Source organism: Peromyscus californicus, unplaced genomic scaffold (assembly GCF_007827085.1).
Source record: "Peromyscus californicus insignis strain IS unplaced genomic scaffold, ASM782708v3 Scaffold_10__1_contigs__length_136768540, whole genome shotgun sequence".
Taxonomy (NCBI): domain Eukaryota; kingdom Metazoa; phylum Chordata; class Mammalia; order Rodentia; family Cricetidae; genus Peromyscus; species Peromyscus californicus.
This window is the reverse complement of record NW_026294391.1, coordinates 21,107,522-21,114,644: the sequence shown is the minus strand read 5'-3', so window position 1 is coordinate 21,114,644 and position 7,123 is coordinate 21,107,522. Positions and strand designations below refer to the sequence as shown.

Sequence of the window (7,123 nt, the reverse complement as noted above, 5' to 3'; positions counted from 1 at the left end):
CCTCATAGCAATGTTGAGAGGATTCCAAGTGAACATGTAGTAAACCCTAAATCAGAGGTGTCACATAAATGTAATATAATAGCTGTCTCTGTGTTGGATTTTCTCCATTTTGTACTCTATATGTCATATTGCATCCCAGCTCTCAAAAATAAAGAAAAAGGATGTGATGATGGCATAGTTCACAAATATTTTTAACTATATGCCAAAGGTATCAATGATGTATTTTCAAGTATGTAAGCATTTATATAAACATTTTCTACATCTATACATCTCATTGGGTTGCAGTTCAGAGCCCTCTCTGACAGGAGGTCAATGCCCAGAGGTAGGGTGTTGAAAGTATTCAAAACAGATGCAGCCCACTCTCTAAGGCTTAGTCTGTGGCCAATTCTTTCCCAAGATGTAAAAAATTGTGGCTCTATACTCATCAAAGAGAGTCTACAGTTGGGTGGATGGAGAGCATTAAACAATGTCCCCTTCAATTTGAATTTACTTTCTGTTTTTCAACAGTGTCAGAATACTCTTTGCCCCAGTTATTTTTTCTAATGTTCTTTATTTTATACTTCAACTCTTTCCTTGATACATTTCCATGACTTTATCCTTCTATTGGTAACCTCCACATTCCACCCAACCTACTGGCACTTTTTCAAGAGATGATTGACTCATTCCAAAGTTCAACTAGTGCCCTGATAAAATATTTAGCTTAAGTATTATTTTTTTAATTCACAAGTTTCCTATTCTAATTCATTTTGAGGGAAGATATAAAGTGTTTCACAAAGTGAAGACAGTCTATGAGAGACCATTTTATTGCTTTTGGAGAGAAGGGTGCTAAAAATAAACCTAGATTGTTTTAATTAATACCAGAAAAAAGTTCAAGTTTGATGATATCTTAGAGACAGATCTATTGTTCTCACATACCACTCCTCTGGAAATCAGTAATATAGCTCCTTGTGAACATTTGGTACTCACATAGCAAAGGACAGTATATATAATTGTACAATTCTTTCTCCTTAACTAAACTACTACTCCCCAATTTTATTTCTGCTCTCTAGATTCTTGCTCAGCAATTTGTCTAACCAATGGACCCCTTTCTCTGCACATATTGAGTTTTTTGTGCCCTTTGAAGAAGTGAATGCATTGCTTTCCTCCTGAGAAATACCAATTCAGTCACGGAAATTGCTTTAGTGAACAGTAAAAGAAAAATAAACCATAATACACAGAATAAGAGCTTAGAAATCTTTTGCAGTTAACAGGAAATTACTTTGTAATAAGGGTGAATATGAGTATTCATTATTAATTAATAGATAAAAAAGCGATGGGTGATATGGTGGAATTAATGAAAATACACATTCATAATGACATAGGATAGAAAAGTAGACGTGGAACTAGAGTTGGCAGATTTAAAAAAATAGGGTACTCTCTTTAACTGGTAATTCAAATAAACTCATTATTTAAAAAATATTTATTTATGCATATGAGTGCTCTATTTACATGTATGCTTGCATAACAGAACAGGATATCAGATCCCATTATAGATAGTTGTTGCTGGGAATTGAACTCAGGATCTCTGGAAGAGCAGGCAGTTCTCTTAACTGCTAAACTGTAGTTGAAAGTTTTCTCTGGTTCCACCAGCCCTGTGGTCTTACAGCCCACTTAGAAAATAATCACTCAGAAGCTTATATTAATTATAACTGCTTGGCCATTAACTCGGCTTATTACTGACTAGCTCTTACACTTAAATTAACCGATAATTCTTATCTATATTTAGCCACATGGCTTGGTACCTTTTCTCAGTTCTGCCTTGTCATCTTGCTTCCTCTGTGTCTGGCTGGTGACTCCTCACTCTGCTCTTCCTCTTCCCAGAATTCTCCTAGTCTGCTCAGCCTGCCTGTACTTCCTGCCTGGCTAGTGGCTAATCAGCATTTTATTAAACCAGTGTACAAGAGCCTTATCCCTTTTCTGTAATTTTAAGAAAATGACACCCACATTCCCAAGAGGTGGGGTAGGTGGTTTTTGGTCTTTCAGTGGGTTTTGGATAATTGTCATTGTTTAAGATGTTTGGTTAAAGTTGTTATTGTTAATGGTCAGGAAAAAAAGCTGGACAAAGGAAATTAGATTCAGGGTTCTTGTTTGAAAAAGAAAAAGAAAAAAGAGGATTTAGATAAAAGGTAGATTATTGAATCTTCTCTGAAAAAAAAGATATAGAAATTATAGAATAAAGGGTAGATTATTGAATCTACTCTGAAAAGAAAAAAGAGAGAATATGGATATGATAAGATAAAAAGGTAGATTATTGAATCTACTTTTAAAAGGCAACTACTAGTTTTAAATATTTTATATTTGATTGTATTTTTGTATATTGTATACAAATTATGTATATTGCTACAAATTTGAGATTGATTTATATAGATATGATAAGATAAAAGGTAGATTATTGAATCTACTTTTAGAAGGCAACTAATTTTAAATATTTTACATTGCATTGTATTTTTGTATATTGTATACAAATTATGTAAATTGATACCAGTTTGAGGTTGATTTTGTTAGAAAATACTGTACATATATTTCTAATCTTGTTCAAGGTGCTGTACCTATACAGTTCATTTAACAATGTAATGCAATTTCCTAGTCCTTGAAAGTTATTACCAACTAATTAGGATATAAAGAAATGTAAGTTAGTAGTTAGTCGTTACAATCAAACTTGTAGTTATATTAAGTATGTTTTCAAGGTCAAGCAGAGATATGTTTTAGATAGACAGGTCATCTTCAAACACTTCAGAGATCTACAGAATATGGCATTTAAGATGTTTTAATAACATAGATTTTTTTTCTTTTTTTTATGACAATGAGACATGTCTGCTCCTGGCAGCACCAATCTACTTGAGAAGATGATGGGCATTGAAGAAACTCCATATGGAGTTTACTTTCACTGTGGCAAAAGTTAGCCACTGGAAAAGAAAGTGCCCTCACATCAACTGCTGACAGTATGCTGTCCAAAATGGACAAGTAGGACACAAAATAAAAGACTGCCAATCCTTGCCAAGACATAGTAGGAAGGCTCTTTAGAAAATCCTCCTTCACAGATGAGTCTGTCAGATATGCTAAGCTTGTAGGCCAAAGAATAGATGCCCCAATATTACAGAGAAACCTCTGGTGACTGTCCAGGCAGCTGGCTGTTTCTGTCATAACTCACATTCTTTGGAAGTTGCTTGTTTGTACTTCCTGTTTTACTAGGTAATATTATTTCCTTCTTGGGTCTCTGAGGGAGTTGAAGATTAGATAGTTATAGTTATAGTTTTCCTTGTTAAAAAGTTCAGAAAAGAAACTCACTAAAGAGGTGTAAAGTATATAAGTTTGAAAGATATCAAAAGATAGTTTTCAGTTGGTAATACAAGTTAGGATAGAAAGTGAATTAGGTACATTTTGGACTCACCAAGATAGGATAGATAATGGAATATTTTTGCTGAATTTGTCAAATGCAAATGGACTAGACATTGTTGATGTATTTATTGCCTGTATATATTGTATACAGTTATTTTACTTATTGTATATAGTTTTTCTTATATTAGTTATTTTTTTAACTTTAGACCAAAAAAAAGGGAAATGTGGTGATATTTTATTTGTGCACTCCAATAAAGCTTATCTGAAGATCAGAGGGAAAAGCCAGGCACTATATTAGACATAGAAATCAGGCAATGGTAGCACACACCTTTAATCCTAGCATTTAGGAGGCAGAGATCCATCCAGATCTCTGTTGAGTTCAAGGCCACACTGGGAACAGAACCCGGCATGGTGGCTCATGCCTTTAATCCCAGCATTAACCATGGCGATCTGGAGGTCTGTACAGACATGCAGGAAGTGATGTAGCTGGGCAGAGAGAGGAAGTAAGAGGGCAGGAACAGAAAGGCATATAGGTGTGGGTATACAGGAAGTAGGTCTCCCTTTTTGGCTGAGGATTTCTAGTGGTAAGAATGTGGCTGGCTTCTTTCTGCTTCCCTGATCTCTCAGTTTTTACCCCAATATCTGGCTCCAGGTTTTTTATTGATAAGACCTTTTAAGATTTGTCTTACACTAAACCATCTCTCCAGCCACTTTTTTTGTATTTGTTTTATTATTTTCTGTGCATTGGTGTTTTGTCTACATGTGTGTCTGTGTGAGGGGAAGGTGTTGGATCCCCTGGAACTGGAGTTAGAGTTGTGAGCTGCCATGTAGTTGCTTGGAATGGAATCCAGGTCCTCTGGAAGAGCAGCCAGTGTTCTTAACTGCAGAGTCATCTCTCCAGCCCCAACTCATTCCTTTTTAATACATGTATGTCCTGAAGATTTTGTTCATCTCTGTCTCTTCAAGGAGTTCTGCATCTCTTCTCCCTCTTCACCCTTTTGCACCCTCCCTTTAGTTTCTTTTAGAGCACATGAAGTGTGTTTCTATTGGACTACTCAATACAAAAGATAGTGAGGCACGGATGGATAGTATAAATGACAAATAATAAAAACACTTTATTTGAAATAAACAAAAAGGCAGACACGGGTTTTATTTGCAAACAAACTCTTGCTTGACTGGAATACTGAGCCAAAACAAAGCTGAATAAAAACACCCTTCTGTTTTGACTTATATGTGGGGATAGGTAGGAAGACACTTTTGTTTTTTTTTAAAAACTGACCTTCCCCTAAGGCCTGATAACAGAAATGTAGATAATGTAAATGAATCTGCAATTTCCAATTGTACACACATACCTGCCAATATAGCGGGGAAGGTTGCTATATCACAGTTACCTATGAGTTCTTGGTGGGCAGGGTGATGGAGGAAGAGTAATTTGGAATGAGTTTTACATCCTGTTTAGAAAAGACAACTGGCATTCTCTGAAATACAGGATTACAATAGTAAGACACTGCCTGGGAGTTCTTTTCACTTTGGTTTATTCCAGCTTTGTAAGTGACATAGGTGTTTGATTCATCTGCTTATAGAACAATCCTGGCAGAGAGCATTAAAGCACAGGTACCTATTATTCCTTTAATGTCTATATTATTCAAGTTTTATACTCTACTACATACACAGTATGTCAGAAGTTTTTGAATATTCAACAGAAACATAAATGGATGAAACAGTTCTAAAAATACCATCATCTATAGCTACAATGGAACTAGATGGGGGGAGACAACTAGGGAATGAAAATAAGTAAATGTTTATGTGCAGGGGATGTGGTTCATCTCTTTGTGTTTAAAATAAGTCCCCAGAGAAGCTGCTGCCATGAAATTTCCAGGAAACTCCCTTTGCCTCCCAACATGGACTAGAAAAATATCCCAATCCAAGTGTCTGAAAACTATAGTGATGCTATGCTATAAACAAGGAGGGAGAAGGAGGAATGTGTTGTGTACTTAGCTACAGTTTGTAGTGTAACCTATTTAGCAGTTGGTAGATCAGTAAAAGACACTGAAGCACTGGAAGTGCCTTAAAACATAGGGATAAAAGGGAATGAACAGATTATCTGGATAAACCAGTACTAGAACTTCATGCCTAGGAAATTTTCTAAACAGTAAAATTACTTCAGGGTAGATCTCCTTGGCATTAAATGTAGCAGACTTAAAAAAAGAGATTTTATATATATATAGTGAAAACTACAAGGCAGAGAACACACAAAAGAATCAAAACAGTGCTATAGGTTCAGCAGTATCTCATGAAGCTAGCTCTCCTAAATTTCTTAATGAAAGTATCACTCTCATTTGTTTATCACTTATTTATTGTATGAGCACACCCTGTTGGGTCCTTTTTTTCCCAAGTACTGGAGACTCCTACAGTCGGCCTTTAAGCATGTTCAGTTCTTTAAGTGTGTTAAGTTCTTTGCCAATCTTGTAAGCAAGTAGCTTGTTCCAGGCGATTTTGGTGTAATTGGAAGCTGTTGGTACAGGGCTTTGAATGTTGTACATGACATTGATAGTTTTCATTAACTGCTGCCTGATACCCTGTTTCCGTGCTCTCTATGATTTTAATAAATTCCTTAGCAGCTTGAACTTCATTGAAAGCAGTTAATGACTCTTGTGTATCTGTATGGCTAACCAGCTGAACATCGCCATTTTCATAATAATGCACGTGGGCCTTGATTACTCCAACTACCTGGGCATTAGGTCATGTGATGGTAAGCTTCCATTCTGATCGCCAACATCAATTCCAAAACTTTTCAGGCGGAAACTGGTGGCTTTCAATGCATGCAATAATGATCTTTTGCCCATGTATAGTTTTAGCATAAACTATACTAAAGCCAGTAGAATAATTCTGTTTCATATAGGCTCTTAAAGCCCCATCACAGGAATATCTCCAAGAGTTTAAACTTCTGTCTACAATCTTTGGCTGGGGGGGTCACGTGCTTCTTTTCATAAGTGATCGAACTTAAAGGAAATTTTGTTTCTTGTATCTAAAAATCTGTTGTCACCTAGAGCACCATGTTCTGACTAAGACCTGGTCTTCATAACCTTGTATCTTAATAGGTATGAAGTGATCCATGTTATATTGGGCAATTGCCTGTGCTACCCTTGCTCTGAGAAGATTGTCATTATTAAGCAGCAGCCAAATATCCCTGAGAACTTCCTAAAACTCCCTTGGGGGTGCATGGATGATGAATTTTGAAGCAATACATACCTTTTCCATATCGGACATCCGATTCTGGAAGTTGGCCATTTTGTCTTCTCCCTTTGGCTCTGTTTTCAAAGTCCTGCATTTCTCACTTCTTGTCTCTGCTTGGGATAGGGATAGCTTTAGAAAGTATTTCTTCTGCTATGGTTTGTCTGAAACTCAAATCCCACTGAGCAACAATGTGTTTGCTAAGCCTATTCATTCTAGCTAAGATACTCAAAGACTAGAGAAAAGCAGCACGGAAGCCCGTGTTTTGCTTTTCTGGTCTTGGTCTTGCTGATTCCTTGGCATGGCCTCCCTCCTCTTACTATGGATATAGTTGTGATAAGCAAAGCCCTCGCTTGATTTGGGGGAGAGCAGGAAAAACTACTTACCTCCAGTGGTTTGAATTTAGGATTACAACTTCTGCTTCCAGTAAACAGCCTTCTTGGTTTTACTGGGACATTTCTTGTTTGGCAAGCCCTCCTCCTCATTTTGGAAACTTGAGTCCTAATGTGAA

General features: G+C 36.5%; 1 pseudogene; it reads right to left on the bottom strand.

Annotated features, from left to right (window-relative positions):
* Positions 1–5,786: 5,786 nt before the first annotated feature.
* On the bottom strand, positions 5,787–6,669 carry LOC128113981 (F-actin-capping protein subunit alpha-1-like; annotated as a pseudogene).
* Between the last annotated feature and the right edge of the window lie 454 nt (positions 6,670–7,123).